General features: G+C 50.3%; 1 protein-coding gene across 3 annotated transcripts in view; it reads right to left on the reverse strand.

Annotated features, from left to right (window-relative positions):
* The window catches only part of SH3BP4 (SH3 domain binding protein 4), a 96655-nt gene that overhangs the window by 75788 nt on the left and 3903 nt on the right, over nucleotides 1–16964 (reverse strand). Inside the window, exon 1 of one of the 3 annotated variants that reach the window (XM_070489344.1) lies at nucleotides 11375–11535. The exons of the other annotated variants lie outside the window; for them this stretch is intronic. The gene's annotated coding sequence lies outside the window, so the exon portion shown is untranslated. Of the gene's footprint in view, nucleotides 1–11374; nucleotides 11536–16964 lie in introns of those variants that run through there. 3 annotated transcript variants of the gene reach the window in all.

The raw sequence follows: 16964 nt of genomic DNA on the forward strand, positions 1-16964 counted from the left end.
CCATCCAGGACACCACATGACACTGAGTCTGCCTCCTGAGGCTCCTCCTGGCTGTGACGGTTCCTCAGACACTCCTTGTTTTGGATGACCTTGCCGGTTTGGAGCGGGAGCGGTGGGGTGTTTTGTCCGTGCCCCTCCGTCGGGATGTGTCTGACACTTTTCTCACGGTTAGACTGTGTTGTGGATTTCTGGAGACCACAGAGACGAAGAGCCCTTCTCCTCGCTTCCTATCTAGGGCCACGCTGTGAACAGGTCTTACCATGGGTGGGGGTGACCTTGGTCACCTGGTCTGGCCTCTATTAATCCCTTCTCCAGGTCCTTCTCTCCTTCTCTACTGAAGATCCCCCTGTGTCTGTTCCCCTGCCAGCCAGAGGGCATAAATACAAGCTCTTCTATTTATTACGGAACAAGCAAAGAAAAGTGCCCAGCACAGACCCAGACGATGGAGCCCCGGCTTAGAGGCAGGCGGCTCTATGTAAAACAGAAGAGCAACCTTTTAACCACACACGCACTGCCCTGTGCCTCACAAGGACTTAAGGTAGCGATTCAGAACTTCCAGTTGACTGTAAGGTCAACAGGAGCTGAAACTCGGAGCGGCTGAATGAATAAATAAAGTGATACCCTGGCCCGTATTTATAAAAAGCCTATTTCCAGACGAGCCCAGATACCACCTGCCCTGCTCGGCCCGTTACCCAAACCAGGCCCAGTGAGCCGGTGCTGGGGTGAAGGCGGCCACCCTGCATGGGTGGATGGGTTACCTGATGAGGTCCCTCAAGTCTGTGGGTGACCTTCAGAGGGGTCACCGGATGAGAGCCAAGCCCCTAATCCTAGGAGTCGCAGGCACATATGGAGGACACACAACAGCCCAGGCACTGAACTCAGTCGCAGACCCCTGAGCTCCCGGACTGTCCTTCAATGTGGAGAGATGGGCGTCCGTGGGGGACGTGGAAACACTGGGCTGGAAGAGACCCAAGAATGAGGCGGAGGAGGCAGGAGAAAAGAACCACATCCTCTTCTAGGTGCCTTTGGGGAAGTGAGGCAGGGAAGCAGCTGGGGGGAGGGGGTGTGATGAAATGCTCCTGCTTTTGACCCTCAAAGCTTGGCTGAACTGCTCCGTGCCTCGGTCTCCCCACACGCTAAAGGAAGATGCCCACAGTGGCGCCTCAAAGGCAGGATTCTAGAATTAGGGGACAGTTCTCTGGGCAAGGGTGGACGGAAGATGGTTACACGTGTAAGTCAGACGCTGGATGTAAGGGGGCCAGGCTTGGGTGCAGCCGGGTGTCTGGGTTCAGGTCCTGCCGCTGTGACCTCAGCACGAGGCTGGATTTCCCTAGGGACGTTTTTCCACCTGCAAAAGGAGGAAGGGCAGAGCTCCAGGCCGAGCGCTCAGTACTGCCTCGCACTCACTCACTGAGCGCTGAGCTCCCGCTACGGAACTGCTGCCGGTGCTGCCATCGCTCAGAGGCCGGAAGGATGCCGTTTGGGGAAAAAACTCAACCAAAACCAAACTCTTTGTCTCCCAAGGAGCTCTCCACCTCAAAGCTACCGGATTCTACCAGGAACGGTCAAATCCTGACCTGCACCAGTTCAGAGATCCACCGCACCCCCCAGCCATCATTTTTCCGGTCCCCGAACCCCGTGAAGCGCGAGGCAGTTGCTTGTGGGACTCCACCCGTGCCCGTACTCAGGGTAAGTTTTATGGTTATCCCATTACAAGCTGCCATGTGTCGCAGACGGGCAGGCCTGTGGGGGCTGACGATGAACCGCATCCCCCCCGGCGTGGACAGGCTGAGCGGCTCAGATCCACCTAGTTCCTTCCCCTCCTCCCACTCGTTGGCCAAAAAGCACCCCAACACCAGCCAGGGAACAGCCAGGCCGCGGACAGGAGGGAGGAAGTGGCGGGAAGCCAGAGAAGCGGTGCCAGCAATGAATCCCGTGTTTTTCCTGACTTAAGAAAGCTCGTCCACGCGGCACAGAAATGGAGTCCCCAGTCTCTCTGAGCACCCAGCCCATCACTAAGGCAGGGGCCCCAGGGTCGAGTCCAGCTAACGATTCCACACGCTCCCGGGCTCCAAGTGGGCCCAGCACATCCCACTGGCAATTCAGGACATCCCTGTTAGCCCAGAGCTGTGTGTCCACAGGGCAATCCAGCACCGCAGCCTCTCAGGGGGCGGCAGAGTGGGAGCGCGTTCACAGCTCTCATGAATCTCTAAATGAGTGTTCCCAAGGCTGCTGAGGCGCTGACCCCCTGAGGATAAGTGAAAACACATCCCTTCTCGAAGGTGCTGGTGAACTTCCCAAACCACACCTATCGAAGTAGCCCCAGAAAAACACTTCGAGATGGGCTCACACTCCAGCCCCCCAAAACCCAGACTTCACAAAGGGAGAAGGGGTCCGGGAAGCCGACGGCGGAGGGAAGTGAGAGGAAGCATTCACTGTCTGTTCAAGAGGGCCAGGAGCGTGCGTTTCTTCCCCTGAAACTGGAATCGTGTGTAGACAGGCGCCTGCCACGTCAAAGACGGTCACTAATTCCTCGCTGGCTTGATTTCGGGACAGAGAGCTGGAACTGCTTCTGCCAAGTGAAGCTGTTTATCTTGCCCAGAGACGCTGGCTAAAATTCCAAGCAAGATAGGGAGGGAAATGTTAAAACAGGGAGTGCCCAGGAGTGGGTGAACCGCTGCTTTAAATCCAGCAGGGGTCACGAAGAAGCACAGAAAACGATTCTCCCAGAACTTGGCATTCCAGCTCATGCCAGGGATGGCTAAGAAGCCGGATGGTGTATTGGGGACCTCAGCGTGGCCGGTGAATGCTGTTCCCCACAACTGCTGAGGCAAGAACTCAGGACGCAAGAGTGCGCATGAAGAACCCCATTTCTGAAATGATGCCCCTGGGATTTACCTCCCAGTAATGGATTTATAGGTAGTCAGAGGACTTTGAATTTCTTCTACAGGCCGTGTTTTCTAAATCTATGATAAGCAAGGCTTAGTCATTAAAAAAAAAAACCGAAAGGACAACCAATGGCCCATCTTCTGTCACTGGGGGCTTCTATCCTCAGATTTCAAGTCTACAGGGCTTGTGTGTTTTACGTGTGTTACCCATCACCGTGCACTTTAACTCTATCCACCCTCTGAACAACTTGCAAGGGGGAAGGCACTTTCTGGGAGCCATGCCACGGCGGGGGGGCTTGTTTCCAATTTCATGGAAAGAACTCCTCCTTCTGAACGGTCTGTCCAGAAGTAAGTTCCCCAAGTAAACAGGCAGTGGGAGAAAACCCAGAACATCTAGAACAATGGTCTCGAGTCTGCCGTTTTGCCACAAGTAGTTTTCATACCGATGCAGGAAAGAAAAGGGCTCGTCAAAAACACTTTATAGAAAAACTAAGTAAATAAACGCTGTTTGGAAAGACCAAGCCAGCCAACAAGCACATGAAAAGATGCTCAACATCACTAATCATTAGGGAAATGCAAATCAAACCACAGTGAGGTAGACACCACCTCACACCCATCAGGATGGCTACTATCAAAAAAAACCCCAGAAAATAACAATCGGTGAGAATGTGGAAAATCTGGAACCCTTGTGCACTGTTGGTGGGAATGCAAAATGCTGCAACTGCCGCGGAAAACACGATGGAGGTTCCTCAAAAAATTAAAAATAGGGGCCAGCCCTGTGACGTAGTGGTAAGTTCGCACGCTCCCCTATCAGTGTCCCAGGGTTTGCAGGTTTGGATCCCAGGCGTGGACCTAGCATCGCTGGTCAAGCCACGCCGTGGCGGCATCCCACGCACAAAATGGAGGAAGACTGGCACAGATGTTAGCTCAGGGCCAATCTTCCTCACCAAGATAAACAAAAACAAAAAATAATAATTAAAAAAGAAAGTAGAATGGTAATTGCCAAGGGCTGGGAGGAGGGGGAATGGGGAATTGTCATTTCACGGGTAAGTTTCAGTTTGTAAGATGAAAAAGTTGTGGAGGTCTGTTGCACAATGACGTAAATATACTTTACCGAACTGTATGCTTAAACACTGTTAAAATGCTAAATTGATATTGTGTGTTTTTTACCACAATTGGAAATAAATAAAATTTTTAAAAAGAGAGGGAGGTCATACGCAGTAGCTTATTTTGTTTTCTTCATGCAGTTTCTCAAGAAATCTGTGTGTGGCAAGGCCCTGCGGCAGCATGCATAGCTAACTCCTAAATTTCGATTTGGGCCCGGGACCCCACAAGACAAGTCTAAAGCAGTTTGAAAAAGAGAAAACCAAAAAGCATAAAACTCTCACCAACCGCTTTACGAGGCAAAAAGTGATCCTGATCCCCAAAGCAAATAAACGGAAAAGGAAACTATGCCTAAACCCCCCTGGGAGTAGAGATGCGGAAGCCTGAGTGATGCAGGTCGCAGAAGAACCCCTCACAACCCAGTGGAGTCAGCCCGAGAGGTCAAGGCCAGCTCACCCGAGGAAAGCTCAGAGCCCGGAGACAGCCGCCCCAGAGGGGGAAGAGCGAGCCACTTTTCACTCTCTACGTGTCTGTAATATTTGGAATTCTTACCAAAGCACTTATTCTTACAAAAGATTTGAAGTACACCTCAAGTGTAGAAAAACTATCATCACAGGAATGACACCAGTGAAGACACGTATTCAAATGGGGTTACTCCAAGCTGGGGATTTTCAGTCTCGGCTGAGCAGTCACTCAGGATGCTTTTAAAATTAGGGGTGCCAGGGCCCTGGCCCCAGGCCAACTGACTCTCTAGGGGAGGGACCTGTTTGTAACCCTGGCCGACGATTCTGACGCAGAGAGAACGAGGAGATGCCCTGCAGAGGTTCAGAGATATGCCAAGACTTCTTCGAGTTCAGGAGCAAAGCAAGGATGCTGCCCCCGCCAGTGCTGGGTACCAATACTTGCAACTGTTTTGAATTCTGACCAAGATAGCTGGAACTAAAAATAAAGATGATAGGGGTTACAGGGTGTGTGTGTGTGCGAGTGTGTGCACTCGTGTGCGTGTGTAACACTGAGACTTAAGGCCTGAGGAGGAAGGTTCCACCAGGCAGGAGGTGGCAGGAGGAAGGCCCAGGATGCAAATGGGCATCTCACAGGGGGACCATCACAGCATCTTAGGGATGTCCTGGAGGATGCAGGGAGGGGCAGGCTGGAGACAAAACGCGCAAAGGCCAGCCTGCCAGACCTCACGAGCCATGCTGAAAACTCTGGACTTATCCTGTGGAACCAGGAAGGCCTCAGACGTCTGCAGCCAGGAAACAACACGATCAGGAAGAAACACGACCAGATCGTGTTTTCAGCTTTCGGAAAAAGGCAAAGGCCACAAGTGAACCGTGGCCAGCCCACCAAAGGCCCCAGCACCTGTCTGCTGAAACAATCAATGAACGAATGAGCGGGAAGAATAAGGGCAGTAGGCGGGGCCGGGGTCACAAAGCCACACCACTCACAGTGAAGTCGGCACATATGGGGCAACCCGTGACTGTGGGTCCCACGGAAACCTACGAGCAGAGGTGCTAACGCACACATACAGAGAAGGGGACTCTGAGCACTGGGTGGGGGATGGGCCCTAGAGGCTCATCGTACCCCGGGGTCACCCCAGATCGAGGCATTAAACATACAAAATCAAAACCACATCATAATGCAAAAAACCCCACTAATTAGATATCCTACGCAACAAAGAATGTGTAATAGGATTGGCAGACTCAACTCAGCAATTAAAACTTCTCAGTGGAGACTGCGCCCGTGGATACTGGGGAGGAGGTGGAGGCAGTCACCCCTGCTGGGCCCACCCTGCCCGGGGAGCACGAACACCATGCTCAACACGGGTCACTCATTGAGTAACTGCAGCCAAAATGTCCTCCTTTTAACGTAAAGGTGCCAGCTAAACAGGCCAGAGCCGCGGTACTTGGTCCCATTTCCGTGTCATACAGGACGAGAGAGCTCACCAAGAGGCCTGAGAGCTAACTCTTCAAATAGAGGGCAGCCCTAAGTGCAATCGGATGCGTTACGACACCAAGTATGAAAAATCTAGAAAACGGGGCTGTAACCCAGCACAAAGAACCACTTACACACTACCTGAAATAAATCTGAACAAAATGACCCAGAAAGGGTGACAATAAAGGAGCATCAGAAAAAGAAAAACTCAGGGCTAGAAACATTGAATATGCACAAAAGAGGATCTTTAGATAGATTTTTTTAGATTTAAATTGCAAAGCAAGAAAAAGACCTCATGAGAGGCCGGCCTGGTGGCGCATCGGTTAAGTGTGCATGTTCCGCTTCGGCGGCCCGGGGTTCACTGGTTCAGATCCCGGGTGCAGACACAGCACCGCTTGGCAAGCCATGCTATGGTAGGCGTCCCACATATCAAGTAGAGGAAGATGGGCACAGATGTTAGCTCAGGGCCAGTTTTCCTCAGCAAAAAAAAAAAAAGAAAGACAGAGAAGGATTGGCAGCAGTTAGCTCAGGGCTAATCTTCCTCAAAAAAAAAAAAGACCCCGTGATTGTGCTTAAAGAACTAACACACACAAAGACTGTTTTCAGGTCTCCTGGTGGACTACAGCCTAGAGGGCCCCACCCACCATGCATTGCACCAGCGGCAGGCAGACACGTCCTGGAGAACCAGGTGGCTCTGTGCACGGCCACCCTCATCTGATGGAAGGAAGGCCTTTGGGGCTTTGGCACAGGCGGCAGGTGCCTGGGATGGGGAGCTTCCCACACTGCACTAACTCTTAGTTGAACATGCAATAGCTAACGAGAAAAGCACCACAAAACAGACATATTTGAGGGCAGGCTTCTTGGGTTTTATCTCTAGGACATCTGCCACTCAGGGCCGTGAGGATCCATGATTCTAGATAATCCCAACCAAGTGTCCTGTATGGTGCTTGATGTGGTGAAATCTTGACAAATGACAGTTTTGAGGGAGATGACGGGAGGACATGGCCACAGTGCCACACATCACACCAAGAGGGCTCATGTGTGCCTGCCAAGTGTGAGGGTACAGTGGGGGCAGAAGATGGAGAACCCTCTCCTGCCCAGCTCCCCAACTCCCAGCACTAGGGTCTGTCTCCTGTCCTCAAGCTGCAGCTCATGCTGGTGGACTAGAATCGTCCCCACAGACTATGCACCTGGCTATCACCTGCCCATCCTCATCTCTCACCTTCCCTGCCTCCCCACAGCACCACCCTACACTGCTCCCCGGTCTGGTCCCAGTAAGTACCTTGTCTGCCTCGGGATTCCCCTACCCTGGGGGAGACCTGTAGTGGTTGGCGCTCAAATCCTGGCTTCTGTACTCACAGCTCAGACAAGTCCCTTGTCCCTCTGGTGCCTTCGTTTCCCCGTCTGTTAAACAGAGATGGTGAGAGCCCCTCTCCTCACGTGAGCTATAAGGATGAAGCGTTTATAGGTGCAGTGCGGAGACACTGGATGGCACATAGCAAATACTACCGACGAGCGAAGTCTTACCATCCTTAGGAGCATAACAGCCCTGTGCTGTGCAGGACGCCCAGTAAGATTGGAAGGAAAGAGGAAGCACGAAACCACCATTTGTTAGCAAAGCAGCATTACATATTTTTTAACGCTTCCATTATCAGGTGTAACATTAGCTCAATGAGACCGTGTTTTTATCCTTTCTCTGCCAGACAGGCAATGTTCCCATTAGTTAGATACCAGGACTAATCGTCATCAATGAAAATGACTATTTCTGAAGTTTCTGGGTCACTTTATAATTCAAAGGAAGATAAGGGAGTCAAAGGGACGGACACTCCCAAATGCAGGATGTGAAATAAATAGCATAAAACTAAAAACACTATGCTGGTGTGGAGAACACGCTTCACAGGGCAGGGAAGTGGATGGTGCGTAGCAGGTGGTCAAAACTGAGTTATCTGACTGCAGGATCGACTGGAGAAATGCTCATGGACGGATGCCCTTCCGTGAAACGCCTGGTTCTGTGTCATTTTCAATCTTCGTCCTTTCACTCCAACAGTCTATGTGTCCACAATGACACTGGTGCACGTGGAAGCCTGGTACTCAAGTTTTTGGGTCAATAACCCCCTCGGTTAATATGCAGTTATAAGCACCACAACAAACAGTTTACTCCCTGGTATTTACGGATACCCACTGTGTCCACAGACATGCTAATTATCCTCTTGGCTTCAAATTCATCATCGGCAAGAGGGGAGCAATGCCACTTACCCACTGGGTTTTCCTGAGGGTCAAGTGAAAGGACCCAGCACAGCGATCGCCTGCAGATGCTTTACAAATATTAGCTACCACTTTTCTTTCTCGTCTTTTCTCCCAACTCATTAGGTTTGTAGTTTCCTATGCTTTGTTAAAGACAACGGAAGGGGCTGGATGGGTAGATGACCATCCCAAACCTTGCCCACCAGTTTTCACATGAAGACAACTATTATTTCTGCACACCCTCTTCCAGCCTGGCGCGCAAGCTCCACAGACCTGACAATTTGCAATTCCCAGCCGTAAACTCTGAATTCAAAGGACAACCACACACAACCTGACATATTCAAAGTCACACATGCTCAAGTTTTTCCCATAATGCCTAATTTACAATCATCTGCTAAGCCATAAATCGGCCTTTCGTCCTCACTCACCTGTTACAGCCGTGCAACACTCGATTCCCACAGGAATCGCTGCTCGTCTCTTCTTTTTCCTGCTCATCAAAAGAACCCCGCTTCTTCCCAGAATAACAATCAGACTCCCAACTTAGCAAGCAGCCAATTTCTTGACAATTTCACTGATGACAAAAAAAGCAGTGTTTATGACATCTTTTTCCAGCTTTTAGCTACATCCTTTTAACCTTGGAAAACTAATGGTTTTACTGCGATCGTGCTGAGGACAGCTGGCTGTGTGGCCGCAGCAGAAGGTTGTAGTGAAGTTGCCCCAAGAGCAGAAGCGGGATTAGCCGGGTTAACGTGGGTTAGACACAAGCCCGCCGGATGGCCACAAAGCCGCACCTTCCTAGGGGCTCCCATGAAGCGGGGAAGGGGGCTCTCAGAGGGGAAGGGCTGCCCAGCCTGGAGTTTCGGAGCCTGACAAGGAAAGCCAGGACTCATCCTGCCTGCTGCCCCGCGAGCGGTGGCCTCGAGGGGAGAGCCACATTCAGAGATGGCAAGCGACTCAAGTGGCCAAGCGAGGCTCTCCATCCATCTCACGCCCACACTTTGACTGAAAAACCTCCGCTTCTGCATCAGTCCCTTTTTCTTTCTGGAATACAAAGGTGCTGTGACTCTCAATCATGTGGCAGCCAGCTCAGTTTCCAAAAGAGGTAACTCTTACAAGTGTAGGGAGTGTTCATCGAATCGGATGACTTTACAAGACCCTCATAAAAGGCCGGGAGAGAGAAGTACCATGTGTGGTCAGAGCAGGAGCCCCGGGAAGGGGGGGTACCCAACGCGGCTTCATGGAGTGTCAGGGCAGTGAGGACGGGGTCCAGGATGAGGTGTGGCCTGCCAGGTCACCCCTTGCCCCGGCCCCTTTCAAGTCATGCTCATACACTTAATCAACTCTTCCCAGGCCCCTGATGATAGAAGTTCAAAGCAGACTGAAGCCCAGGAGGACCTGTCTGGTCCAGCCACTGGCTTCGCGCATGGCCCCCGCCACATGCTCCCAGAAAGCTGTCACCTCTTTTAGTTCCTGGCACTAACCCAACCACCCACTGCCCCCTAAACCACCTGTGGGGTCCACCCCATTCCTTTCAGTGCCCCCAATGAGTGGGGCTTCTTTGGGGAGCCTGTCTGACCCCCCCCCAGTACATCTCGTGAACTCTGACCCCTTCTCTTTGTGCACAGGAGTCCCTATATAGAGTCCGTCTTGGGTGGTCTCTCCAGCCCCCTTCCTGGCACACCGCTGTGCATCATGTGAAGGAATGAATGAGTTCGAGTCAAGCTAGAGCTAACAAGGAGAGGTAGAGGGCCAGGACAACATCCCAGAGAGTTACGAAAGGGCTCAGCTCTCAGGCCCGATCGAGGGGCTCCCCGGCCCCCGAAGTCTGTGAGGTGTCCCTGGCACCCAGGACTAATAATCAGAGTGAATGAGCAGTCCTCCTGCCTTCCCAGAAGCCCCCGAAGTGCTGCCTCATGTCACAATAGGTGGACAATGACTCACGGACCAGCAAAACCATGCTCAGGAGACAGGCCAAAAAATTATTCCACCCATAATTTAGTTTTCCTCTCTTGCCAGAATGAAGAAGTCCTGTGACACCAGACCGCAGTTAGAAATCAAAATTACGGCCTTACCACCAGTGGAAGGTATTAAGCACTTTCGCCTCTTAATGAACCCAGAGGTCCCGAAAATCAAGTCTGTGCCACTACCGTGTGCCAGATCCAACTGCAGTCCATCTTGTCACGGCTGATCAAGGGACACAGGCCCGCGAATCACTCTTGCCACCCACGACACGACCCTGGGGAGGCTGCAGCTGGGGAGCATGCAATGACAGTTCTTGGAGCTGAATGCGTGGAAACAGCTCATCCCCTTTCAGGAGGGAGTCAGCCCTGAAGACTCTCAACAGAATTATCTCCCAGGTTCTAACACGCATGGTTCCCCCCAAATGTTCATGCTTCTGAAACTGGCATGTATGCGTGCCTCCTAAAATCAAGGTGTGCCCTTCCAACCCCCCACCCCAAAGCTCACCAGGCAGAGTGCCTTAGGATTCGGACAATCAGAAATCAATCCCCCCAAAAAGGGGTGTCGGCAAGTTTAAGGAAGGCTCAAAGTTCACCCAGTCTTACACGAGAGATGGAGAAACTCCGGCGAATGTCACTCCCTTCGGAGATGCTTTTCCAAGGATCAATGACACATTCATCCACCAATTAATATAATTAGAAGTTCTTTACAGATTTTAAGCACAACAAAAGAAATCATTCGATGGAGAAATTTACATGGTTTGAAAGATGTGGGTATGAAGATGTTCACCGTAGTGCTGTTTATAATTTCAAAGCAACCGGAAACTCCACGAAGAAGGACTTGTGAAATGAACAGGGGGTAACCCTCGCACAAATCAGACAGTGAAACTGAGGATGCAAATCTGCACTTACATCTGAAAATATGCCAACGATTTTAGATAAAAAACAGTTCTTTAAAAGCATCGTATTCATTGGGGCTGGCCCCGTGGCCGAGTGGTTAAGTTCGCGCGCTCCGCTGCAGGCGGCCCAGTGTTTCTCCGGTTCGAATCCTGGGCGCGGACATGGCACTGCTCATCAAACCACGTTGAGGCAGCATCCCACATGCCACAACTGGAAGGACCCACAACGAAGAATATACAACTATGTACCAGGTGGATTTGGGGAGAAAAAGGAAAAAAATAAAATCATAAAAAAAAAAAAAAAAAAGCATCGTATTCATTCAACAAACACTAATTGAAGAATTACCATGTGGCAGGTGCACAGTGAACAAGTCACCACTCCAGCATCCTCCAGCACCAACGTCTGAAAGTATTTGAAAGACTCACAAAAACGTCCAGGCTGGTCGTCGTAGGTGGCAGAGTTCCACTGATGTGAACTTTGTTCCCCTTTTGCATTTTCTGAAGTTTCTAAAACAAACATGTAATTACTTGACTAATTAAAGAATAAGTGGAAAGGGATTTTTAAAGAAAAGAAAAGAAAAATATTGGGGCCAGTCCGGTGGCATAGCAGTTAAGTTCACACGTTCCGCTTTGGCAGGCCGGGGTTCACCAGTTTGGATCCTGGGCGTGGACCTACACACCACTGTTAAGCCACGCTGTGGCAGGCGTCCCACATATAAAGTAGAGGAAGATAGGCATGAATGTTAGCTCAGGGCCAGTCTTCCTCAACAAAAAGGAGGAAGATTGGCAGCAGATATTAGCTCAAGGCTAATCTTCCTCAAAAAAAAAAAAAAGAAAAGAAAAGGAAAAAAACTATCACAACAAACTCGTCCCCAAACAATTCATTTATCTAGAAAGTCCATGTATGGAACACAAGATGCTTCTCACCTCCCTCCTCCACCCCCAGGGGAACTCAGGCTTCTCCTTGCAAGCGGAGGCACCAAGACTCCAGCACCTGGCTGCTGGTCCCCCCAGGGGTCCAGCCAGAGCCACGCTGGATCTCCAGGTCTGGGACTGGGGCAAAACTCATTGACTTCATCCCACACACATCTCCTGCTCCCAGGAATTTGAGGAAAGGGGAAAGGACTGGGGGTCCTAATCCTTATTTAGACACTTACAACACATCAAGCCGTTAGTCCACACCCGGAACACTTGTTTTAAAGTCAAACTGACCTTTTTTTAAAGGTCAAACTGAACACCTAAAAATATCAAAGCCCTGCGCTCCTCTTTAATTCAGATGAAGAAACATCACCAAAGGCCCTCTATTTACTCAATATTTAAGAATAATCTACAGAGCAAATAAGACTCAAAAGAGGCCACCTGCATGAAGAACTTTCTGGAATAGATAAGCAGTTCGGTCCAAGCCGTGGGGGGAGGGAGGGGTGTGTGCAGTGAAAATCAACATCTCCCAGCCCCAGCCGGGGAGGGGGTCCTACCATCACCACCTTGGAGCTAAGGAAGCAGAGCCTCAGAGAAGCCCAGAAACCTGCCCAAGGACAAAACTAGAAGTAAACAGAAGCCAAAGATTCAAACACAGAGAGGTGTGTGGGCTTGAGAAGCCCACAATGTGCCCCGAAATAAAGCAGGTCCCAAGGAAGAGTGCCCCTGGAGACACCATTAAAAAAAGGGACTTCTTGCATTCAGCCTGTGAAAACTTAATTTCAGCCGTCTCTGCTCCCCGACAACGGCCTGGGTACAAAAACCAATGTTAGAAGAACATGATGGATGGTTAGTCACTTAATTCTTAATAAAGATTTTCCTTGAATCACATATGATGACTTTCACTTCTGCAAATCATGCTGATTCATATTTGATTGACGGCAGAGAGCGAGCCGTTGACAGACAACTCCAACACCGTGACCGACACAGAGGAAAAGCCCAATAAATATGTGAAACCACAGAAAAATCCCTATGTTAAAAGGTGATATGAGTATTTCGTGTGTGTGTATGTGTGTGTCCCCAAATAGTAGCCATAGTTCTGAGAGATTAGCATCTGAATGTCAAATTACTTGATACCTGGATTCCTCAGGCTCTAAAAATACTTGAAAATAAAATATTAATGAAGAGACTGACAAACCGCGGGTTGCCGCTCGGAGCAAATGAACTCCTGGCAGCCCATATGTCAGCTTTGTCAACCGCAGCCTTGATCCTGGAGCCTAGAAGGTTCTTCATTAAACAGATGCCCGGATCTGTCTCTGTGAACATCCACTTTCCCCTAACTCCACAGTCTGGAAATCACAGGCGGTTCTAACAAAATATAATTACCAAAAAACGTGCCATTCCAGGGAATTCATTTTTGATGGCCAGCCAGCAACCAGTCTCCTGTGACATCATCGGGAGTCGGCACCCCCTGGCGTGGACCTGAAATGGGACCACAATTCACAATCTGGGTTTCCTGGTCCAGCACTATAGTGAAATAGCCAATGGACGCCAACCAGTGCAAACCAGAAGAGAGCTTTCCTCCTGTTATCATCCTAAATGATTTCTGAAACCACGAGAGGGGCGGAAGGAAATATTAACTTCTGCAAGGAGACATTTGAGGCAGGGATAAGGAGGAAGAAAAGCGAGACCAGCCCACAGCCGATGACTGTGTTTTTCCTAGCCCACTAGCCTCAACACCATCCACTGAGCCACTCTGATCATCGGCTCTGGGTCCAGCACTTTACATGAATTATTTATATGCATTACATCAGCTCCAATTATTATTTCCAGTTACATTTAAACACAGTATCTTTCCTATCGATTTACTCGCGGCACACATGCAAATACTTGATGCCATTTGTCAAAGCTACGATTCTAAGGGTAATTTAAAAATGTTTAAATGTCCAAGCACTTTTAGGATATCCCACTTACTGCTTTGTATCCGAAACCTATTAAAAATTCAAATCCTTTCAAAAAAGGCCAGAATGTAAGATGGGTAAACAAGGCAGCCTCGTGGAAGGACAAATTAAACAGCAGAGAAGTCCAGGTCTGCCACTTGACAGCATTTCTAAGTAAGCTGATTATTATTCATGGACCAGATTTCTTAAAGCCTGAAATTACTTCTTTACTTATTACCATTACATATTATGCATATATTGTCAGGTTTAGACTCTTAAGATGTCTAAGAAGACAATACTAGCATTGTCACTATGTGGTTACACGGTAAATCGCCACCCCAAGTTTTCACCTGGGCCAGCCCCTCTCTGACCTGCCCCTTCCTTCATTCATGGGACATGCTGTCCGTGCACGGAGGATGCAGAGAGAAAGAACACGCAACCCCGTGCCCGGCAGCATCCTGCCTAGGCGGACACAGACTGGTAAGGAAGCAGTGGTCAGCTCCTGACCTTGGGGAATCAGGGAAGGCTTCTGAGAGAAGGGAGCCTTAGGGAACTGGGTCTTATGGACAAATGAGGCCCCCAGGCATCCCCCCCACAACGGCTGGTGAAAGCAAGTTGCAGACGTCCAACCATTTGGGGAAGTCTTTTAACCAGCTGCTCCCGATGACAGCCCTTCACACCCACCTCTTTCCCTCCCGGGGCCTGGGGCCACTCACCCACTCACTGGAGCCTCCATCACTGGTCCCTCCATGTCAGCCCCCAGCCAGGCCTCCCCGGCCCCCAGCATTCCAGCCCCTCCGACCCAACCCTGGGTCCCTGCGGTCTTGACACCCTCCAGTGACAGCCCTATTTCTTTTATCACTAACATTCTTCTTTCTCAGTGGCTTACGCTCCATGTTCTCTGTTTTCTAGAAGCGTCCCCACTACGGCAATCACGCTGTTCTAACAAGTCTTCCAGTTGCCACTTCTTTGATCATTTGTAACCCAGAACTGTCCTGTTTGCGTCGGGCTCCCAACCCCCTTCCTCCACATCCCCTCCTCCTGGTCCTTGGCTTCAGAAACACACACAGGACAAGTTCCCGCAGCTCCAGCTGCTTCTTCACGCCTCCCCCTTGGCCTTCCTGCTGCCTCGCCGTGGGCTGGCCCACGAGTGTGCTCCCAGGCCCCACGGTTCACACCCAGGTCTCCGGTGAGCTCTGCCGTGCTCACGGGTTCCACTCTACGGAAATGCGCCCAAGTCTGCATTCCCTCAAATGGTCCTGCCCGGACCAGGAGGGCAGCCCCTACGTGCACAAGGCCCAAGTGACGCCTCCTGAAATCCTGCACCCTAGAGCCCCGGCTGGCCTCTTCCCAGCCCCAGACCTGCTAACAAGACTGGCTCAGAAGGTCAATGACACTCATTTCCCGCATGCTCAGTACCTCCCAAGGTAGCGCTAAGATGTTAAAATAATTTGATTGCTAATTATGATGGAGAAAAAATAATCAGCTTATGTGTGCGACCAAGCTCAGCCTCTCACAGAGCCCTCAGCCATGGAGTTTCTCCTTCCTTCCCTTGGGTGGCCCCTGGGCAGCTCCTCTAGACTCTGGCTCTCTGCTTTAACATCCGAGATCGGCTTGCCAGACCCACCCAAGGAGCCATCTCCTCACCTCATCGGGACCCCTTGGTCCATGAAGACACTTCTCCATTCTAGACCAGCAGACACAACCAAGGCAGAACAAGTATGTCGACCACCACCCACGGAGGGAAGGGGCCACTGGAATAAGACTGACATTGGCAGCTGGGGAGATCTGGGCCTCGGCTTGCCTTTTCCAAGAAGCGGATGCTCCTCATACTCGGAGCCTTCTGCTGAAACACCTTCCCTGGCCCCACAAGGCCAAGTTCCAACTCCTTGACCTCCAGCATAGGGTCTGCCACGCCTAGTCCCAAACCACGTCTCCAGCTTTCTTCTCACACAAATTCCCTACATCAGTAGAGTTTGACCCTGGAAGAATGGGGATAGAATGGGGGTTCTACTGGGAAGTGTTTGAAAACCACTCATGTCTGGGCGCCACCCTCAGAGATTCTGTCTCACCAGGGGAGCGGGCCTGCAAGGTTTATTTTTTTTTAACCTCCCACGTGATTTTAACGTGGAGTCTGAGTTCCGAAGCACTCCGCTCTTGCTGGCCAAATTAGGCTACTCAGTGACATCCCTATGCTCTTTCGGCACAGCTCCTAGGCAGATGAGGTCCAAGCAGAACCCAGGCAACCATGCCACCCATTACATAAGGGGGCTGGGCCCGTAGGCTCAGTGCCATCAAAAGTGAGCTGGAGCCGCTCTTATGGGCTCACGCTGATTTTAAAACATTTAATACCTTTGCCAGCCCCAACTCTGGGAGCCTGAAACCAGCCATGGCGGGAATCTTGACACCCCAGTAATCGGCAGATGCGACAATCAAGGCTCCTTGTTTTTTCTTCTCAGAGAGCAGGTTTACAGGCACACTACAGGCTCAGGGACCTCCTACGTTGGAGAAGCCAGGAAAAGGAACATTTGTATTCCTTTCAGGCCTGCAGACTTTAGTCCTAAGAACGGGCCAGGGTTTTCCTCATTTACGCAGACTATGGGAAGGGGAAAGAGAGAGAAGGGAGGATGATGGAAAAAGAATGTGAAATCACAAAATCCTTTCAAACAAAGCATTTTTTTCAATTTGTTCAGAAGACTTGGGCTGAGAGGTATGGTAAAGAGAGTTCTCCGGAGACAAGCTTTCATGGAGCAGATAAGAATAATCTCATTAGTATGTCATTTCTTTGATTGTCAAGTGGAAGGTGGAACTCTTATCTTACATTGACTTAACAGCCTTCCCATAATCTTAATCTTATTCCAGTGACCTCATCTGCCCAGAACACCCTCTTTTCATGGCACAAGGACAGACTTCACAGTCAATCCTGTCTGATTTATCTCAACTTCAAAATCACAATCTTCCAAATAAATCAAGCTTTCCCCTGCAGACAACGCGATGGCACTGGCCCGCGAGAACAGAGGTGCAAACTGGCTGCCTTCCACTTAGGCTGAAAAGATTTCACGGATTTTAAAGATTTCA

The sequence above is a fragment of the Equus asinus genome, chromosome 19 (genome assembly GCF_041296235.1).
Source record: "Equus asinus isolate D_3611 breed Donkey chromosome 19, EquAss-T2T_v2, whole genome shotgun sequence".
Taxonomy (NCBI): domain Eukaryota; kingdom Metazoa; phylum Chordata; class Mammalia; order Perissodactyla; family Equidae; genus Equus; species Equus asinus.